We start from the raw sequence: 23,758 nt of genomic DNA, 5'->3' as shown, positions 1-23,758 counted from the left end.
TTTTAGTGTTTACAAACAAATATGGCACCGCCCTTCAGAATTTACCATCGGGGATCTGGACAAATCATTAGGATAATAGTTGCCATCATCAAGATGGTAGTCTCAGATACAGAAAATCGGTGTCTAAAAGGGGCATAGCTAAGGGTCAGGTAAGCTCTTCACAAAAGTGACGTCTCATAGTCTAGAGTAGCTTCCCTTTGATAGTTTTCTCTGGCGGACAGAGACATGGATTAGGGCGAAAGGCGTTCACTAACATTGAAACTTATCTGTATACAATTGTCTTATTGCCTATGTGTTAGTTTCGCCACTGTCTGAACGACAAGTGTCGGTTGGAACTATATTGTCACTATCCGACTGACTAATCATCTACATTGTGACGTAATACTAGTATATTAATGCTACATTCCAGGACAACTTGCAATGTTTAGACACCGTTTGTTAGGGGTGAAAATACTAATTTGGATGATAGAATTTGATAATAGTGAGTGAGTGAGTGAGTTTGGTTTTACGCCGCGTTTAACAGTATTCCAGTTATATCGCGGCGTGTCAGCTTAATGTGGGAGGAAACCCGGAGTGAAGCAGGTCTCAGACGTTTACCACTTCGGTGAAACCCACGAGCACGGGTATGGTGCTGACAAACCTAGAAACATAATCGGGGCGAACCGGGATTCGAACCCACAATCATAGGTTTCTGGCGTGCCCAAGGGACGCAACTCTGCACAGCGAATCGCGGCGCCTTAGACGACTGGGCCACCCGTGCCCCCAATTTGATAATAACAAAGACCAAATATTATAAAGAGGTTATCACGAAAATGTATTTTGGGAAGGTAAATATCCTGCGTTAGGAATAAACACTATGTATATAACTGGCCAAGGCTCGACAAAACAAATGGATCAACCTGTGCAAGTCAGTACAGCCAATACTAGAGACATCTATGACGTCACAACGTTCCGCCTTTTGCACTGTAACGCAATAAATATGACATCACAGTCCGTGCGCTCCAAGTTTGTTTTTCATAGTGTTTTCTGTGAAACGCATACTTTAAATATGCTTGTAACTGCACTTCGGTATTTAAAAAAATACTTTTAATAATATTATCGTTTGAAACTGTCTATCGACAACGGATAAGAAAGCCCCAGTTATATTTTACGACTATGTCACAACCGTCTTTCAATAATCGAATGTGTGGACAAGGAAATCCCTTCTCAACTAGGTTTCCTGTACCCCTCATGCTAGGAGCAGGCAGACGTTATATCGAAGGTGTTGTCAAGGAAACCCATGACGTCGGTCTCCTGTACCCTCAGCTAGGGGCAGGCAGACGTTATATCGAAAGTGTTGTCAAGGAAACCCATACCGTCGGTCTCCTGTACCCCTCATGCTAGGAGCAGGCAGACGTTATATCGAAAGTGTTGTCAAGGAAACCCATACCGTCGGTCTCCTGTACCCTCAGCTAGGGGCAGGCAGACGTTATATCGAATATCTCAACAACATATGGGATGGCAATTGTACATGTATACACGTGAGTCAAACTTTACAGTCATTCTCTAAGGGGCATGGGATGGCCTCTTATACATCTTATATTGAAAGAATAATCGACACAAACAAGATACCAAGATGAGTGAGTGAGTGAGTCAGCTGAGAGGGCAATGTTGACACAGCATCAGTAACGATCAACGTGGTCGGTGTAGCGTAAAGCCGTACATTGTGTCCAGCCAATCCTCATTACTTTGTGCTCGAGCGAGGACACTATTTCGCCTCATTACTTTGTGCTCGAGCGAGGACACTATTTCGCCTCATTACTTTGTGCTCGGGCGAGGACACTATTTCGCCTCATTACTTTGTGCTCGGGCGAGGACACTATTTCGCCTCATTACTTTGTGCTCGAGCGAGGACACTATTTCGCCTCATTACTTTGTGCTCGAGCGAGGACACTATTTCGCCTCATTACTTTGTGCCCGAGCGAGGACACTATTTCGCCTCATTACTTTGTGCTCGAGCGAGGACACTATTTCGCCTCATTACTTTGTGCTCGAGCGAGGACACTATTTCGCCTCATTACTTTGTGCTCGGGCGAGGACACTATTTCGCCTCATTACTTTGTGCTCGAGCGAGGACACTATTTCGCCTCATTACTTTGTGCTCGGGCGAGGACACTATTTCGCCTCATTACTTTGTGCTCGGGCGAGGACACTATTTCGCCTCATTACTTTGTGCTCGAGCGAGGACACTATTTCGCCTCATTACTTTGTGCTCGGGCGAGGACACTATTTCGCCTCATTACTTTGTGCTCGGGCGAGGACACTATTTCGCCTCATTACTTTGTGCTCGAGCGAGGACACTATTTCGCCTCATTACTTTGTGCTCGGGCGAGGACACTATTTCGCCTCATTACTTTGTGCTCGGGCGAGGACACTATTTCGCCTCATTACTTTGTGCTCGGGCGAGGACACTATTTCGCCTCATTACTTTGTGCTCGAGCGAGGACACTATTTCGCCTCATTACTTTGTGCTCGAGCGAGGACACTATTTCGCCTCATTACTTTGTGCTCGAGCGAGGACACTATTTCGCCTCATTACTTAGTGCTCGGGCGAGGACACTATTTCGCCTCATTACTTTGTGCTCGGGCGAGGACACTATTTCGCCTCATTACTTTGTGCTCGGGCGAGGACACTATTTCACCTCATTACTTTGTGCTCGGGCGAGGACACTATTTCGCCTCATTACTTTGTGCTCGAGCGAGGACACTATTTCGCCTCATTACTTTGTGCTCGAGCGAGGACACTATTTCGCCTCATTACTTTGTGCTCGGGCGAGGACACTATTTCGCCTCATTACTTTGTGCTCGGGCGAGGACACTATTTCGCCTCATTACTTTGTGCTCGGGCGAGGACACTATTTCGCCTCATTACTTTGTGCTCGAGCGAGGACACTATTTCGCCTCATTACTTTGTGCTCGAGCGAGGACACTATTTCGCCTCATTACTTAGTGCTCGGGCGAGGACACTATTTCGCCTCATTACTTTGTGCTCGGGCGAGGACACTATTTCGCCTCATTACTTTGTGCTCGGGCGAGGACACTATTTCGCCTCATTACTTTGTGCTCGAGCGAGGACACTATTTCGCCTCATTACTTTGTGCTCGAGCGAGGACACTATTTCGCCTCATTACTTTGTGCTCGAGCGAGGACACTATTTCGCCTCATTACTTTGTGCTCGAGCGAGGACACTATTTCGCCTCATTACTTTGTGCTCGGGCGAGGACACTATTTCGCCTCATTACTTTGTGCTCGGGCGAGGACACTATTTCGCCTCATTACTTTGTGCTCGAGCGAGGACACTATTTCGCCTCATTACTTTGTGCTCGAGCGAGGACACTATTTCGCCTCATTACTTTGTGCTCGAGCGAGGACACTATTTCGCCTCATTACTTTGTGCTCGAGCGAGGACACTATTTCGCCTCATTACTTTGTGCTCGAGCGAGGACACTATTTCGCCTCATTACTTTGTGCTCGAGCGAGGACACTATTTCGCCTCATTACTTTGTGCTCGAGCGAGGACACTATTTCGCCTCATTACTTTGTGCTCGAGCGAGGACACTATTTCGCCTCATTACTTTGTGCTCGGGCGAGGACACTATTTCGCCTCATTACTTTGTGCTCGGGCGAGGACACTATTTCGCCTCATTACTTTGTGCTCGAGCGAGGACACTATTTCGCCTCATTACTTTGTGCTCGAGCGAGGACACTATTTCGCCTCATTACTTTGTGCTCGAGCGAGGACACTATTTCGCCTCATTACTTTGTGCTCGGGCGAGGACACTATTTCGCCTCATTACTTTGTGCTCGGGCGAGGACACTATTTCGCCTCATTACTTTGTGCTCGAGCGAGGACACTATTTCGCCTCATTACTTTGTGCTCGAGCGAGGACACTATTTCGCCTCATTACTTTGTGCTCGAGCGAGGACACTATTTCGCCTCATTACTTTGTGCTCGAGCGAGGACACTATTTCGCCTCATTACTTTGTGCTCGAGCGAGGACACTATTTCGCCTCATTACTTTGTGCTCGGGCGAGGACACTATTTCGCCTCATTACTTTGTGCTCGAGCGAGGACACTATTTCGCCTCATTACTTTGTGCTCGAGCGAGGACACTATTTCGCCTCATTACTTTGTGCTCGAGCGAGGACACTATTTCGCCTCATTACTTTGTGCTCGAGCGAGGACACTATTTCGCCTCATTACTTTGTGCTCGAGCGAGGACACTATTTCGCCTCATTACTTTGTGCTCGAGCGAGGACACTATTTCGCCTCATTACTTTGTGCTCGAGCGAGGACACTATTTCGCCTCATTACTTTGTGCTCGGGCGAGGACACTATTTCGCCTCATTACTTTGTGCTCGGGCGAGGACACTATTTCGCCTCAGAACTTTGTGCTCGAGCGAGGACACTATTTCGCCTCATTACTTTGTGCTCGAGCGAGGACACTATTTCGCCTCATTACTTTGTGCTCGAGCGAGGACACTATTTCGCCTCATTACTTTGTGCTCGGGCGAGGACACTATTTCGCCTCAGAACTTTGTGCTCGAGCGAGGACACTATTTCGCCTCATTACTTTGTGCTCGAGCGAGGACACTATTTCGCCTCATTACTTTGTGCTCGGGCGAGGACACTATTTCGCCTCAGAACTTTGTGCTCGAGCGAGGACACTATTTCGCCTCATTACTTTGTGCTCGGGCGAGGACACTATTTCGCCTCATTACTTTGTGCTCGGGCGAGGACACTATTTCGCCTCATTACTTTGTGCTCGAGCGAGGACACTATTTCGCCTCAGAACTTTGGCATAGTTGTTCAATATAATTGGAAATTAGGACTATACTATCGCATTTACGACTAGTAAGAATTCCTGGACACAGTTCATGGCTAGCTGATAATGACGGAGGGATTTTTGGTCGATCGTAAATGTACACAACTTAATATCTGGACATGGTGTTGAGCAAATATTCTCGAGATAAAGATCATTTAGTTAATATTAAAGGGACGTCAGTGTAAACCCACAACTAATAGACTTATAGCGCAACTTTTCTATCAGCAACATCAGCATTTTGTTGAATGGCCTCGTTTAGTCTGTCTCCTTGACCCTGAGAATAAATTAATAAAGGAATCCCAATGAAGTCTAGAATGCCCAAGCTCCTGAAATTAAGTATTGTTATGGGCTCCATTTGGAGTTAATTTTTATTTGGTAGACACATACTTTTAAATAAGATAGTTATGGTTCTGGGACGAAATGTTAGTCTAGGTCCCATCTCAAGCCAAGACAAATGTACCGTGTGTGCGAGTACTGCTCTGTTACATTTTGGACTGTGCTTACAGCACACTGACTGTAGAACAAGGCCGTCTTGTACAACTTGTGGGGTTTCATCATCACTCCTGGCGCCCCTAGCGACATAATAGAACATTCCGGCTGCGATTAGGTTGATATTCTAAGTTAATCCCCAGGACATTGAGTAGCCACGGTCTGGTGCGTCTTGGGAGCGATATCGTATTAAAGACGAATCGCTGTTGTGGACATGTATTGAACGCCAGGTGCTTTACAACAAAGTGTCGGCCCGAAAATATGATTTCCAATGGAAGGGAGCCACATGAACATTAACCGTATATGTACCAGTCAGTATGGCAGCTCAGTCGGGACAGTGCAAAAACAGGGGAACGCAGCCATTAGTAGTTCGGTGAGTGATGTGACAGGGGGATTGACTAAGTGATTGAGTCAGGGATTATGTGAGGGATTAATCGAGAAATTGAGTGAGGGATAAAATCAGTGGGTGAGGGATTAAATGAGTGATTGTGTTAGTGATTAAGGGTTATTAAGAGGGAGTAAGTGAGGTTAAGTGAGGAATTAAATGAGTGACTGATTGGGGGATTAAGTGATTGAGTGTGGGATTGAGTGATTTATTGGGGGATAGAGTCAGTAATTAAGTGAGTGATTGTATGCTTGTCGTAAGGCGCGACTAACGGGATCGGATGGTCAGGCTCGCTGACCTGGTTGATGCATATCATCGTATCCCAATCGTGTTGATCGATGCTCATGATGTCAGTCACTGGACCAGACCAGTCTGGTCCAGACCCGATTATTTGCAGATGGCCGTCATATAGCTGTAATATTGCTGAGTGCTGCGTTAAACAATAAACAACAACACGTGAGTGATTGACTGAGGGATTAAGTGATTGGGTGAGTGAGCGAGGGATTATGTAAGTGATTGATTAAGGGATTAAATGAGGGATAAGTGAGTGATTAAGCGACTGAGTGATTTAGTGCTGGATTAAGTGGGTGATTGGGTGAGTGATGAGTGTGTGAGTTTTTGTTTCGTTGGGTTTGTTGTTTTACGCCTCACTCAGCAATATTCCAGCTATATGACGGCGGTCTGTAAATAATCGAGTCTGGACCAGACAATCCAGTGATTAATATCATGAACATCGATCCACGCAATTGGGATACGATGACATGCATCAACCAAGTCAGCGAGCCTGACCACCCGATCCCTTTAGTCGCCTTTTACGACAAGCATAGTCGCCTTTTACGGCAAGCTGAAGTGTGTGGTTAAGTAAGTGATTGCGCGAGGGATTAACTTAGTGATTATGTGAGTGATTATGTGAGGGATTGAGTGAGGGATTAAGAGAGGGATTAAGTGAGGGATTATATGAGGGATTGAGTGAGGGAGTAAGTGAGGGATTATGTGTGGGATTGAGTGAGAGAGTAAGTGAGAGAGTAAGTGAGGGATTATGTGTGGGATTGAGTGAGAGAGTAAGTGATAGAGTAAGTGAGGGATTATGTGTGGGATTATGTGTGGGATTGAGTGAGAGAGTAAGTGAGGGATTAAGTGAGGGATAATGTGGGGGATTATGTGTGGGATTGAGTGAGAGAGTAAGTGAGGGATTAAGTGAGGGATAATGTGGGGGATTATGTGTGGGATTGAGTGAGGGAGTAAGTGTTTGATAAATTGAGCGATTATGTTAGTGGTTGATGGAAGATTGAGTGAGGGATTAAGTGAGGGATTATGTGTGGGATTATGTGTGGGATTGAGTGAGAGAGTAAGTCAGGGATTAAGTGAGGGATTATGTGTGGGATTGAGTGAGAGAGTAAGTGAGGGATTATGTGTGGGATTGAGTGAGGGATTATGTGTGGGATTATGTGTGGGATTGAGTGAGAGAGTAAGTCAGGGATTAAGTGAGGTATTAAGTAAGGGAGTAAGTAAGGGATTAAGTCAGGGATTATGTGTGGGATTGAGTAAGGGATCAAGTCAGGGATTAAGTCAGGGATTATGTGTGAGATTGATTGAGGGAGTAAGTCAGGGATTAAGTAAGGGATAAAGTGGGGGATTGAGTGAGGGATTGAGTGAGGGATTAGGTGGGGGATTGAGTGAGGGATTAGGAGGGGGATTGAGTGAGGGATTGAGTGAGGGATTAAGTGTGGGGTTGAGTGAGGGATTAAGTGAGGGATTATATAAGGGATTAAGTAAGGGACTAAGTGGGGTATTGAGTGAGGAATTAAGTGAGGGATTAAGTGATACATTGAGTGAGGGATTAAGTAAGGGATTAAGTGGGGGGTTATGTGAGTGATTGAGTGAGGGAAAAAGTTAGTGATTGAGTGGCTTATTGAGTAGAGTGTTAAATGTTGTAGTAACAGCTCTATCTAGAGTGGGCCTTGTGTCTGCCTTCACCTGTAACACCGCGAACCAAGTCGTGCTGGACTAACATAATGACTATAAAATCTTTTAGAGGAGTAGAACTGGCGAGACTTGCTTATATATATACATATATATTAAGATTGGGTTTGTCTTCATGATATACATATATTCCAGTCATGGGGCAAGGCTAACATCACTAATTCAAAGTATGTGCTTCAATTTGTCTAAATGCAATGCAGAAGTGCCTCTCTTAAATAGGTGTGACAGGAAATTTGATGGAAGCACAGATTCGCCATTGTGTTTCTAGGTTTGTTAGCACCACGGCCAAAGTGTTAAATGTCCAAGACCCTCATCACTCCGGACTTTACTCCCACACCAACCTGTTCAAAGCGGCGTTTAGATCAGACACTTTCTCCCGCTATATTTCAATTGTGTGTACCCTGGAAGATCCGGGTTAGAATACGTCGGCAGCAACTCATGTTTGTCGTGAGAGGCGACTACGCTTGCCGTAAAAGGCGACTAGCGTGATCGGGTGGTCAGGCTCGCTGACTTTGTTGATGCATGTCATCGTATCTCATTTGAGGAGATCGATGCTCTTTATGACAATCACTGGACTCGATTATTTACAGACCGCCGTCATAAAGCTGGAATATGCAAGAAACAAACAATTGTGTGTGTTGATGTTTGGAGGAGAAAGAGTGCACAGTCGTGGCACAGTGACCGGGTATCTAATGACAGCAAAGTTGAAATCCATACACACTGTTATCACTGCATCAACATTTCTTCAATCCCACGCAAAGACATCAATCTAGGGTTTCGTATTTTAACCTCCCCGACGCGTCACCCTTCAACAGCGTCTTGACAACAAACACCTAGTATGCTGATCTTAACTAACTTGTGCTGAGGTACCCGTGTGTGGGGACGACCTGTATAACATCATTCATCAGTCTCGGTCTAGTTGCTGTATGATGAACAGCCAGCGTGACTTGTCCCATGATTCATGTGTTCTCAAAATGGTGGTCACAGCTGAACCGCGTCACTGTCGTATGCTGCCCATACAGAATACTAAACTCGCTACCTTGTAATACCAATTTGATTAAACGAGTGAGCTGTTCTGGTATTGATCCCCGGCCGCGTCATACCAAGGGATGTTATAAGATGTTACTCGTTGGTATTACATGCGAGTTTAGTATTTTATTTATTACTTGCCGTTTATAACTTTCTTTTCGAATTTCACTTTCGTGTGTGGATAGGTAGACATCTACGCGATCCACAGCATAATCCAATTGAGTTTAACAGAATAATACTTCAAACACGTCCAAAGTTGACACGTAGTAACTTAGTACCATACAACGACCCACCTTTAGAATTCAGGGGTCCGTTCCACAAGCCGTCTATACATAGACGTATGAGTGCCGTTGCGTTAAGATCGCCTTGTCGAACGGGGCCTGCACCACAAAGTTAACAATCACGTTACAATACCCTCTGAAGTAATTTGCGGAATTTTGTTGCAAGAACCACCGTAAGCTGGTTCTCGGATCCCTTTTCGCATCGTCTACTTGCGCCAGGCTATATCGTCATATGAGAGACTGCGCAAGTTGACGCGCATATGGGGCCGCGAACCAGCTTAAGATCCACCGGCGAAACAATGTAATGTGACGTCATCATAGAAACAGCTGTTGCTAGGGTCATCGAGTGTGCATAAGCTCATCGCTTTCGCTCGTCAGATACCAGAACTATTCACTCGTTTCATAAAATTGGTATTACACGAGAACTCGTTTAGTATTCTATATTTATCATCCAAACTGGCTTTCACAGGAGATATTGTTTGGCTGTGATCCAAAGTGAACTTGCATCACAATGTTTTGCGGACCACTGTGACCTCATCAGTACCATGATGTCCCAACTCCCAATGCCATGACTCCACTCATCTCTCTGCCACTGAAGCTGGTCAGGTGTACTTTTGACATTCAAGACACTGCTTATTACTGTTCACAAGCCAGACAAGCTGGAAGAATCATTTTGGAGGATAAATCTCACCCGGATGTCTTTTGATATCAAATATATAAACACATGTCGGCGTTTTAAACTTTTATCGACTCGTGTTGATATATTTGATATCAAAGGATACAAACTCGGGTGAAATTCTTTCATATGTCAATGAATATTGCTTTACTCCGTTCTAGAAGTACTCCAGACACATTAGAAAGAGACTTCGTGCTAAACTTACTATAAAGTGAAGGAATTGTCTTAATTGCCGCTTTGTTTGTTTGTTGTTTAACGAGACAATTCTGCAGAGCCAAAATAATTTTGGTAACCTTTGTCTCTTTAGCTGCCCCACCATCGTGAATTTCAAAAATTGTTAACTTAATTTAATAAGTTGTTGAACATTTGGCTAAAGAGGGAACAGACATGCCGCGTGGTAGGTGCCACGGCCTCCACCGTAAGCAGGACAAAGTCGTTCTCTGGCTCCATGTATTTTATTAATACTGAAGATGTTAGACCCCCAACTACCTCTCTCACATCTGTAAACGACTGTAAAGGGCCTCCAGGCCTGGTAGGACGAAATCATTGATAAGTAACTAATGGAGCTGGTCAAAAAGGTGTTGAAACAACGTGCTCGGCTGGCTGGCAAAAACAATGGAATTGGCCTGGGCGCGAGATGGAGTGATAGGCAGAGCATCTTTGGATATCTCACAGTTATTAACAAAGGCCAGATACGTATTTATGAAGTTGTAGGAAACAAACAAATCCTAAAAGGATATGGTTACATTAATGAGACATAAAAATACTTCTTAATCTGGAATGTTTTCAAACTTTTCCGAGCACAGTCGGAAGCAAAAGTGCGTGTCTGATAGCAACTTTACAAACAGACAACAAGGTCACCGAGCCTGACCACCCTTGTAAGTGCACTGTCGTGTCTGATAGCTACTTTACATACAGACAACCAGGTCACCGAGCCTGACCACCCTTGTAAGTGCACTGTCGTGTCTGATAGCAACTTTACAAACAGACAACAAGGTCACCGAGCCTGACCACCCTTGTTAGTGCACTGTCGTGTCTGATAGCTACTTTACATACAGACAACCAGGTCACCGAGCCTGACCACCCTTGTAAGTGCACTGTCGTGTCTGATAGCTACTTTACATACAGAAAACCAGGTCACCGAGCCTGACCACCCTTGTTAGTGCACTGTCGGGTCTGATAGCTACTTTACATACAGACAACCAGGTCACCGAGCCTGACCACCCTTGTAAGTGCACTGTCGTGTCTGATAGCTACTTTACATACAGACAACCAGGTCACCGAGCCTGACCACCCTTGTTAGTGCACTGTCGTGTCTGATAGCTACTTTACATACAGAAAACCAGGTCACCGAGCCTGACCACCCTTGTAAGTGCACTGTCGTGTCTGATAGCTACTTTACATACAGACAACCAGGTCACCGAGCCTGACCACCCTTGTTAGTGCACTGTCGTGTCTGATAGCTACTTTACATACAGACAACCAGGTCACCGAGCCTGACCACCCTTGTAAGTGCACTGTCGTGTCTGATAGCTACTTTACATACAGACAACCAGGTCACCGAGCCTGACCACCCTTGTAAGTGCACTGTCGTGTCTGATAGCTACTTTACATACAGACAACCAGGTCACCGAGCCTGACCACCCTTGTAAGTGCACTGTCGTGTCTGATAGCTACTTTACATACAGACAACCAGGTCACCGAGCCTGACCACCCTTGTTAGTGCACTGTCGTGTCTGATAGCTACTTTACATACAGACAACCAGGTCACCGAGCCTGACCACCCTTGTAAGTGCACTGTCGTGTCTGATAGCTACTTTACATACAGACAACCAGGTCACCGAGCCTGACCACCCTTGTTAGTGCACTGTCGTGTCTGATAGCAACTTTACATACAGACAACCAGGTCACCGAGCCTGACCACCCTTGTTAGTGCACTGTCGTGTCTGATAGCTACTTTACATACAGACAACCAGGTCACCGAGCCTGACCACCCTTGTAAGTGCACTGTGTGAAGTGTCCGTGGTGCGGCTGGAAAGGTTCGAAGCCGATCTAAAAAGGATGTGCACAAGACGGTGCACCCATAACATAAAAAACAAAACTTCCATGCTCACAGAGTGCACAATCAGGCAGCATATTTCTGCCGGCATCAAAGTTATTATAGTTATTCTCTATTCTCTATTATAAATATGGACAAATTTGGCTACCCCGCTGTTTCCAAACGAAAAGGACTGCCTCCGTGGACTTGAGAATAGGGTGTCTGTCCGGAGAGCGGAAGGTCGGTGTTCGATCCCCGGCCGCGTCATATTAAAATATGTCAAAAGATTTCACTCGTTGTTATCCTGCCTGGTGCCGCCATTAAGGGGCTATAACAAGGTCCGGTCAGCTCGAAGTCAGTATTATATATCTATGTAGGGTATCAGATGAATAAATCTATAAATCCGACTTAAGTCCGGTATAGCACAGGCAATCAAGTGCACACACACCTGCACGCATGTCCTTGTATAAGTGCAATAATCCTGTTGGCGAATAATATATTGGGCTTGACTGAACTGGAGAGGGGTCGAAAAACCAGATACTGAATTCCATCGAAGCCACAGTAGTTATAGAGCTGCACGGTTGCTTTAGATGAGCCCTGGAGACCAAATGTATTTATATTGTGTTATGATTTGTTGACGCTGGTGTCGTGTTTGCTGCCTCTGCGTGAAGTACTTTATATTCTTCAACTTGTGTCTTCGCTTTCAAAATGACACGCTCTTGTTAAGAAATACAAATAATAGTGCCAACTCACCTGGGTATGTCAAAAGTTACGAAACAAACGCAGGCATTGAACATAAGTTTATCATAGATATTTTCCGCATAAACACTAAAAAAAGAAAGAATTTAGGAGCATGTCCAAACAGAGGCAAAGCTTTAAATATCGCAAAGAAAAACATAACATATGTGTTTGAATCCCTCTACTAACTGCATATCACCAAATTTCATTACATTTCCTTTTCACAGTAATGGAAGTAAAGAGATTGTTTTTCAATATGGCTTCCGTGGCGGCCATATTGAAATTAGGATTCTAGCCTCTTGAACAATTTCAGGCATCATCATTGGTCAATTATTTATACTAGCGCACAAAATGGAGCATATTTATGTTGCGCCACGGTCCCGCTACTAACGACACGTGGACCAAATTGCATTATATTTAAATACCACAAATTGTTGGGTTTTTTTCGATACGGTTGCCTTAGATTCGAAACTCTTGATTATTGGTAGGAACAAACATGTGAAGTCTCACTTCGAGTGGTATCCGAGAAAAAGCTGTATAGTGCGGATGATTCATGATGACTTCTAATTTTCCCGTAATGCCAATGGCAGCCAAAAAAATTGACTCCCGATCAATATGCCTTGAACAAACATGTTACTCGACCATCTCACCGATCAAGTTTCAATACTTTGACAATATCAAGAAGAATTGAGAACTTGTTTTCTTTTTCTTTTTCTTTTTTTCAATCAAAGATGACTAAATGGCGGCCATAATAAAATTCGATTTTGAAACCCCTTGTGGAACCAACTTACAGTAACAAACATCCACACAAATTTCAGCTGAATCCATGAAGCAAAGTCGAAAATGGAAAAAACCAACTTCTCACCCCCCAAAAACAGCACACTTGGCTTGTCAGGCCTCTGATCCAAGCAACTAGTTGCGATTCTTACAGAAACGGTATTTATATTTAATTCCGAAAACCGGTTGTTTAATGAGAAATCATTAATATGAAAGCTTCAAATTGTCCGAACTCAGTTTTCACTTTTATTTGTCAAAATAATATATAAATACTCCCAGAGTTTGGACATAAAACAGTATTCCACTAATCTTTCTCAAACATTCCTGGGGTCTTTTATTACTTAACGTCATCAACTGAATTTGAGACGAGACGTTATGTGGAGGCGATAATAATGAAGATTTACTTATGAGAACCCCAAAGAAAAAGTGTTCAGAAACAATGCATTAATCTCATCAACTCGCTTAGGTTTAACCTTCACCCGATTAACCTAGATACTTGTAATGCAACGCACCAGTCAAAGTCTGTATTCACATGCGTCTTATCAACCTAACAGTGTCTATTACACACATATACGTTATCAGACCATCGCCGTAACTAGTGACTACTCTGTACGTATATACGGATTGATTATTTTGTTCGTGGTAAATGTTCCCTGTGCAAGTGTGCCGAACGTTCATTCCAGTGCCATGCGGATAACGTTTAGTATATAGATTATCTGGGTGACATACTTTACACCAATCACCGCTCTTTACCTTGAAACAATCGACCAGTGAGGACGCACCCTTTCAGTCTTTGTAACAATGCAAGTCTTAGCACAAACATATAGTTCCAAACTAAGAATTCAAAGAAATTAAGTTAAACGAATAGGGCTGTTATTGTTGAAATCATTCTTAAGAACAGTATTGTATAATAGATAGAATTATTATTTTGCTTATTCAATTATAATAGGTTGACACTGAATCAAAGAGGCATGGGTGGACATGCAGCCTGGTACCTTGGCCGTTCAGTATCTACTTGTTATGGGTACATAGGCCGTGCAGTATCTATTGGTTGTGGGCACCTTGGCCGTGCAGTATCTACTTGTTATGGGTACATAGGCCGTGCAGTATCTACTGGTTGTGGGTTCCTAGGCCGTGCAGTATCTAACGGTTGTGGGTTTCTGGGCCGTGCAGTATCTAATGGTTGTGGGTTCCAAGGCCGTGCAGTATCTAACGGTTGTGGGTTCCTAGGCCGTGCAGTATCTAATGGTTGTGGGTTCCTAGGCAGTGCAGTATCTAATGGTTGTGGGTACCTTGGTCGTGCAGTATCTAATGGTTGTGGGTTCCAAGGCTGTGCAGTATCTAACGGTTGTGGGTTTCTGGGCCGTGCAGTATCTACTGGTTGTGGGTTCCTAGGCAGTGCAGTATCTAACGGTTGTGGGTTCCTAGGCCGTGAAATATCTAATGGTTGTGGGTTCCTAGGCCGTGCAGTATCTAATGGTTGTGGGTACCTTTGTCGTGCAGTATCTAATGGTTGTGGGTTCCAAGGCCGTGCAGTATCTAACGGTTGTGGGTTTCTGGGCCGTGCAGTATCTACTGGTTGTGGGTTCCTAGGCCGTGCAGTATCTAACGGTTGTGGGTTCCTAGGCCGTGCAGTATCCAACGGTTGTGGGTTCCTAGGCCGTGCAGTATCTAACGGTTGTGTGTACTCAGGCCGTGCAGTATCTAACGGTTGTGGGTTCCAAGGCCGTGCAGTATCTAACGGTTGTGGGTTCCTAGGCCGTGCAGTATCTAATGGTTGCGGGTTCCTAGGCCGTGCAGTATCTAATGGTTGTGGGTTCCTAGGCCGTGCAGTATCTAACGGTTGTGGGTTCCTCGGTCGTGCATTATCTAATGGTTGTGGGTTTCTGGGCCGTGCAGTATCTAATGCTTGTGGGTTTCTGGGCCGTGCAGTATCTAATGGTTGTGGGTTTCTAGACCGTGCAGTATCTAATGGTTGTTTGTTTCTAGGCCGTGCAGTATCTAACGGTTGTGGGTTTCTGGGACCGTGCAGTATCTAACGGTTGTGGGTTCCAAGGCCGTGCAGTATCTAACGGTTGTGGGTTTCTGGGCCGTGCAGTATCTACTGGTTGTGGGTTCCTAGGCAGTGCAGTATCTAACGGTTGTGGGTTCCTAGGCCGTGCAGTATCTAATGGTTGTGGGTTCCTAGGCAGTGCAGTATCTAATGGTTGTGGGTACCTTGGTCGTGCAGTATCTAATGGTTGTGGGTTCCAAGGCCGTGCAGTATCTAACGGTTGTGGGTTTCTGGGCCGTGCAGTATCTACTGGTTGTGGGTTCCTAGGCCGTGCAGTATCTAACGGTTGTGGGTTCCTAGGCCGTGCAGTATCTAACGGTTGTGGGTACTCAGGCCGTGCAGTATCTAATGGTTGTGGGTTCCAAGGCCGTGCAGTATCTAACGGTTGTGGGTTCCTAGGCCGTGCAGTATCTAATGGTTGTGGGTTCCTAGGCCGTGCAGTATCTAATGGTTGTGGGTTCCTAGGCCGTGCAGTATCTAACGGTTGTGGGTTCCTCGGTGGTGCATTATCTAATGGTTGTGGTTTCTGGGCCGTGCAGTATCTAATGCTTGTGGGTTTCTGGGCCGTGCAGTATCTAATGGTTGTGGGTTTCTAGGCCGTGCAGTATCTAATGGTTGTTGGTTTCTGGGCCGTGCAGTATCTAATGGTTGTGGGTTTCCGGGCCGTGCAGTATCTAATGGTTGTGGGTTTCTAGCCCGTGCAGTATCTAATGGTTATGGGTTTCTAGGCCGTGCAGTATTTAACGGTTGTGGGTTTCTGGGCCGTGCAGTATCTAATGGTTGTGGGTTTCTAGGGCGTGCAGTATCTAATGGTTGTTGGTTTCTGGGCCGTGCAGTATCTAATGGTTGTGGGTTTCCGGGCCGTGCAGTATCTAATGGTTGTGGGTTTCTAGCCCGTGCAGTATCTAATGGTTATGGGTTTCTAGGCCGTGCAGTATTTAACGGTTGTGGGTTTCTGGGCCGTGCAGTATCTAATGGTTGTGGGTTTCTAGGGCGTGCAGTATCTAATGGTTGTGGGTTTCTAGGCCGTGCAGTATCTAATGGTTGTGGGTTTCTGGGCCGTGCAGTATCTAATGGTTGTGGGTTTCTGGGCCGTGCAGTATCTAATGGTTGTGGGTTTCTGGGCCGTGCAGTATCTAATGGTTGTTGGTTCCTTAGTTTGTTATCACCATTATAATGCTCGTTGGTTTGAGAAAGAAGCAGATGTCTCCTATTAGTGGCTAATGTGGGTTTTGGAAAGACGCAAATGTCTGCCACTTTTGGTTAATGTATGGATGATATACCTCAAAATACACAAGAAAACATGTGGCATGTATGCAATTTCAAATAATAATCATTCAACGTCCTCGTCAAAATGTGACCCGTATGTATATTAAAACAAGGACCGCCTCTATGGTCTTGTGGTAGAGCGTCCGCCCGGAGAGCGGAAGGTCCGGGGTTCGATCATACCAAAGACGTTGAAAGATGGAACTTGTTATTACCTTGTCTGGCGCTCGGCATTAAGGGGCTAAAACAAGGACTTGTCGGCTCGGAGTCAGTATACTGTGTCTGAGTGGGGTATTCATGTTAAACTGCGGCTGCGGCATGGTATCTCAGTGTGGTAGCACTATAAATCGGCATCAGTCTGGACTAGTACGAGCACACACACACACACACACACACACACACACACACACACACACACACACACACACACACACACACACACATACATGTGCATGCACGTCGCTATATAAGTGAAGTGCAATAATCTTGACGACGACCGATCAGCGCGAGTGCGTATGTAATGTCCTTGTCTGTGTATGCTTACTAATAGTGAGCGAATTGTTGTAATACGATCCTGCCACTTTTGTCTTGAGCTATACACACGACAGGGTCCGGGGACAGACCGATAGCTGGAACCGAAAAAATAAGTCGTATGCGCTTCTGAACAATGATTACCCACCAAGACTCCTACGTCATGTTAACCCTCCACGTACCACATCCCCATTCTCACCCCACCCTCATTCCTCGAAACAAATACACACACGCACACGCACACGCAGACACGTACATACACACAGACACGTACATACACACACGCACACGTACACGCACACGCACACGCACACGCACACGCACACACAGACACGTACATACACACACTCACGTCTGAACACGACCCCTACTGAACACTTCTTTGACTTCTTCTGTTATTAATGTTTCAGAAACAAAGTTAAGAAAAGCAGAAGAATAAGGTTTGGCTCAATATTCTTAAATGTAATATGGACGCAAAGTGCCTTTGATGTTCCTGGCTGTCAATAGTAAAAACACTTGCCTCCATTTCAGCAACAACGATATCCGTCAAACCCACGATTGCGTTTGACCCACAAAAGAAAATATTCCAATGTCACCTATTCGCAACGTGTTACCATAGTGTCCAAAGTGTCGGCATTGATTGTATGACATCAGCTATAGCTCCACTTTGAGAATACCTAAAGTGTGTCGTCTATATTTACCTGATGATATTAGCCACGCATGAACCATAAATCACGCATGACAAGATGTCACTGCGATAAGCCGACATAGACACGCAATCTTTAATTTTTTTGTAGTTTTGGTTACGACAAATAGATGCAAAAACTTTGGTCGTTAGATGAGAATTGTCTGTTATAAACTACATCCAATAAAAGTCAGTCACTGTGACAGTGCGTCGTAATACATTTACTTAAAGTACAAGACGTCACTTGAACTTTATCTAACAACGAGCCATCTTCTGAGTATTTACAATGTCTGCATGTGTGACGCCACACCCCTCGTTATAGCCCGAGTAATCGCGACAAACATGGCCGGCCGTCCGTAAAGGTACGACATTGGAAGACATGATCCCACGATGCCAGTACTTTATTTACAGGACCTGTGGTACCAGTACATGCAGCATGTACCCATCATATCACCCACCAATGCATATACCCAGCACACATTGTACCAGTACATGCAGCATGTACCCATCATATCACCCATCACTGCATATACCCGGCACACATTGTACCAGTACATGCAGCGTGTACCAATCATATCACCCACCACTGCATATACCCGACACACATTGTACCAGAACATGCAGCATGTAATCATCATCTCACCAACTACTGCATATACCCGGCACACATTGTACCAGTACATGCAGCGTGTACCAATCATCTCACCCACTACTGCATATACCCGGCACACATTGTACCAGTACATGCAGCGTGTACCAATCATCTCACCCACTACTGCATATACCCGGCACACATTGTACCAGTACATGCAGCGTGTACCAATCATCTCACCCACTACTGTATATACCCGGCACACATTGTACCAGTACATGCAGCATGTACCAAGCATATCACCCACAACTGCATATACCCGGCACACATCGTACCAGTACATGCAGCGTGTACCCATCATATCACCCACCACTGCATATACCCAGCACTCATTGTGCCAGTACATGAAGCATGTACCAATCATATCACCCACCACTGCATATACCCGACACACATTGTACCAGAACATGCAGCATGTAATCATCATATCACCCACCACTGCATATACCCAGCACACATTGTACCAGTACATGCAGCGTTTACCCATCATATCACCCACCACTGCATATACCCAGCACTCATTGGACCAGTACATGAAGCATGTACCAATCATATCACCCACCACTGCATATACCCGGCACACATTGTACCAGTACATGCAGCGTGTACCCATCATATCACCCACCACTGCATATACCCAGCACTCATTGTACCAGTACATGAAGCATGTACCAATCATATCACCCACCACTGCATATACCCGGCACACATTGTACCAGTACATGCAGCGTTTACCCATCATATCACCCACCACTGCATATACCCGGCACACATTGTACCAGTACATGCAGCGTTTACCCATCATATCACCCACCACTGCATATACCCGGCACACATTGTACCAGTACATGCAGCGTTTACCCATCATATCACCCACCACTGCATATACCCAGCACACATTGTACCAGTACATGCAGCGTTTACCCATCATATCACCCACCACTGCATATACCCGGCACACATTGTACCAGTACATGTAGCATGTACCCATCATATCACCCACCACTGCATATACCCGACACACATTGTACCAGTACATGCAGCATGTACCCATCATATCACCCACCACTGCATATACCCGGCACACATTGTACCAGTACATGCAGCATGTACCCATCATATTACCAACCACTGCATATACCCGGCACACATTGTACCAGTACATGCAGCATGGACCCATCATATCACCAACCACTGCATATACCCGGCACACATTGTACCAGTACATGCAGCATGGACCCATCATATCACCCACCACTGTATATACCCGGCACACATTGTACCAGTACATGCAGCATGTACCCATCATATTACCAACCACTGCATATACCCGGCACACATTGTACCAGTACATGCAGCATGGACCCATCATATCACCAACCACTGCATATACCCGGCACACATTGTACCAGTACATGCAGCATGGACCCATCATATCACCCACCACTGTATATACCCGGCACACATTGTACCAGTACATGCAGCATGTACCCATCATATTACCAACCACTGCATATACCCGGCACACATTGTACCAGTACATGCAGCATGGACCCATCATATCACCAACCACTGCATATACCCGGCACACATTGTACCAGTACATTCAGCGTGTGTCCATCATATTACCCACCACTGCATATACCCGACACACATTGTACCAGTACATGCAGCATGGACCCATCATATCACCAACAACTGCATATACCCGGCACACATTTTTACCAGTAAGGCACGTTATTTAATACAGCAAATATTAATTTAAAGAAGCAGAAAGAACGTTCAAGTGTAACTGCAAGTAAATGAAATTAATATGTTGTGTGAAGAATATATTGGAAATATCAATCGGGTATTATGTAATCGACATTTGTTGAGGCAAATACCGATTAACGAGAAGAGGTTCATATTCCCTGTGTCAAAACACGAGCAGTGAATGAGATTTATCAATTCAACCTTAAATGTGTCCCCATTTAGAAACAAATACACCGACATGCGTAGAGATACATTTTTTGCAATGTGAAAGAAAATCCATTCGGAGATGAATAAGTTCCTGGAACTAAACAATGATTGAACGATGTGTTGCTGCATATTTTAAATGTTTGTTTTGTAATTACAACAATAACGATTCATTGTGTTGTATTTCATTCTATCTGCGGTGTGATTTAACTTTAGTCACGCGGGCGAATAGACCACAACAGCACACTTCAGTCGGTGTCACTGTCACTTGGGGTGAAACTCAGGACTCGGAGTGGAGGTATAACAAGATTAATCGTTATGTTTTAAAAAGTTACATAACCAGCAAACACCAGAAATATATATAATTTGAGATTGCTGACTGTTGCCTCTTGACGATCTGAACATGCATGGACCACTATTATGCAACACCGGTTTTCGTTTTATCAACAGACATTCACAAGGAGAATTTTGCACAACCCCTTCAACATCTACACACATACAGAGTATTTACTGCGAAACCTAAAAATGAGATAAACATACTGTGTTTTCAATGTAGAGCTAGGTTACCTGTAGATTAAACCGCGCGGAATTTGTAACCGAACGCGAATTTACTTCAAGTTACACGCATGTGTATATGTGTAGTGTAGTAATATGTGTGTGCGTGCGTGCGTGCGTGCGTGCGTGCGTGCGTGTGCGAGTGTGAGTGTGTAGTATTTGTAAATACTTTATTTAATGCTGTTAAAGTCATTAACAATATGCTCCCTTATTTATCTAGCTCGCAGAAACTTGTGATGATGCAACGCAGACTTCTTATTCTATTGCTGTAACAATAGGTGTATGTAAATACGTATGTGTGTGTGTAACGGATAGCTGGATGGCTGAACTGACGGATATGGATGTGTGGATTCAGGAGTTATGCAGGGTAAGAAATGAATCGGAGAGTGTTTTTTCATGATGTGTGTGATGTTCTTGGTGTTACACTCAGTGTGCGCAGTCGACTGCATGAAGGTCGGGTTGTCTGGCCCTGTATGTTGGTGAATGATCAGCTAGTGGTTGTGTGAGCCGGCCTGTGTGTTTGGATCACGGATACAAGCACTGTGATGTGAACATCTATCTACAGAGAAATTTGAGTATACGATAATGTTTCTTGACTCACTATGAGGCGAAATGGAGTTTAATGTCGCGTTCAAAAGTATTTCACTGATATACTTATACACGTGCATGCAAATGTGTGTCTGTGTCTGCTTGTACTAGTCCGGTCTGAAGCCGATTTATAGTGCTAGCCCACTGAGACACCATGCCGCAGTTTAAAATGAATACCCTACTCAGACACAGTATACTGACTCCGCGCCGACCAGTCCTTGTTTTATTAGTCCCTTAATGCCGAGCGCCAGACAGGGTAACAACAAGTAACATCTTTCAACGTCTTTTGGTATGACGCGACCGGGGATCGAACCTCGAGTCGTCCGCTCTCCGGGCGGACGCTCTACCACTAGACCACGGAGTAGGTCGTCTCAATATGAAAGGTATCTAGGTGGGCATGTGTGTATCTTGTCTCAGTATGAAGGCTATGTAGGTGGGCATGTGTGTAGCTTGTCTCAGTATGAAGGCTATGTAGGTGGGCATGTGTGTATCTTGTCTCAGTATGAAGGCTATGTAGGTGGGCATGTGTGTATCTTGTCTCAGTATGAAGGGTATGTAGGTGGGCATGTGTGTATCTTGTATCAGTATGAAGGCTTTGTGGGTTGGCATGTGTGTATCTTGTCTCAGTATGAAGGCTATGTAGGTGGGCATGTGTGTATCTTGTCTCAGTATGAAGGGTATGTAGGTGGGCATGTGTGTATCTTGTCTCTGTATGAAGGCTATGTAGGTGGGCATGTGTGTATCTTGTCTCAGTATGAAGGGTATGTAGTTGGGCATGTGTGTATCTTGTCTCAGTATGAAGGCTATGTAGGTGGGCATGTGTGTATCTTGTCTCAGTATGAAGGGTATGTAGGTGGGCATGTGTGTATCTTGTATCAGTATGAAGGCTATGTAGGTAGGCATGTATGTATCTTGTCTCAGTATGAAGGCTATGTAGTTGGGCATGTGTGTATCTTGTCTCAGTATGAAGGGTATTTAGTTGGGCATGTGTGTATCTTGTCTCAGTATGAAGGGTATGTAGGTGGGCATGTGTGTATCTTGTATCAGTATGAAGGCTATGTAGGTGGGCATGTGTGTATCTTGTCTCAGTATGAAGGCTATGTAGGTGGGCATGTGTGTATCTTGTCTCTGTATGAAGGGTATGTAGGTGGGCATGTGTGTATCTTGTCTCAGTATGAAGGCTATGTAGGTGGGCATGTGTGTATCTTGTCTCAGGATGAAGGCTATGTAGGTGGGCATGTGTGTATCTTGTCTCAGTATGAAGGCTATGTAGGTGGGCATGTGTGTATCTTGTCTCAGTATGAAGGGTATGTAGGTGGGCATGTGTGTATCTTGTCTCAGTATGAAGGGTATGTAGGTGGGCATGTGTGTATCTTGTCTCTGTATGAAGGCTATGTAGGTGGGCATGTGTGTATCTTGTCTCTGTATGAAGGCTATGTAGGTGGGCATGTGTGTAGCTTGTCTCAGTATGAAGGGTATGTAGGTGGGCATGTGTGTATCTTGTCTCAGTATGAAGGGTATGTAGGTGGGCATGTGTGTATCTTGTCTCAGTATGAAGGTAAGTGGGTGGGCATGTGTGTATCTTGTCTCAGTATGAAGGGTATGTAGGTGGGCATGTGTGTATCTTGTCTCAGGATGAAGGCTATGTAGGTGGGCATGTGTGTATCTTGTCTCAGTATGAAGGTAAGTGGGTGGGCATGTGTGTATCTTGTCTCAGTATGAAGGCTATGTAGGTGGGCATGTGTGTATCTTGTCTCAGTATGAAGGGTATGTAGGTGGGCATGTGTGTATCTTGTCTCAGTATGAAGGCTATGTAGGTGGGCATGTGTGTATCTTGTATCAGTATGAAGGCTATGTAGGTGGGCATGTGTGTATCTTGTCTCAGAATGAAGGTAAGTGGGTGGGCATGTGTGTATCTTGTCTCAGTATGAAGGCTATGTAGGTGGGCATGTGTGTATCTTGTCTCAGTATGAAGGCTATGTAGGTGGGCATGTGTGTATCTTGTCTCAGTATGAAGGCTATGTAGGTGGGCATGTGTGTATCTTGTATCAGTATGAAGGCTATGTAGGTGGGCATGTGTGTATTTTGTCTCAGTATGAAGGCTATGTGGGTGGGCATGTGTGTATCTTGTCCTAGTATGAAGGCTGTGTAGGTGGGGATGTGTGTATCTTGTCTCAGTATGAAGGCTATGTAGGTGAACATGTGTGTATT

The sequence above is a fragment of the Haliotis rufescens genome, unplaced genomic scaffold, assembly GCF_023055435.1.
Source record: "Haliotis rufescens isolate VD_foot unplaced genomic scaffold, xgHalRufe1.0.p SCAF_19, whole genome shotgun sequence".
NCBI lineage: Eukaryota > Metazoa > Mollusca > Gastropoda > Lepetellida > Haliotidae > Haliotis > Haliotis rufescens.
This window is presented reverse-complemented; position numbering follows the sequence as displayed.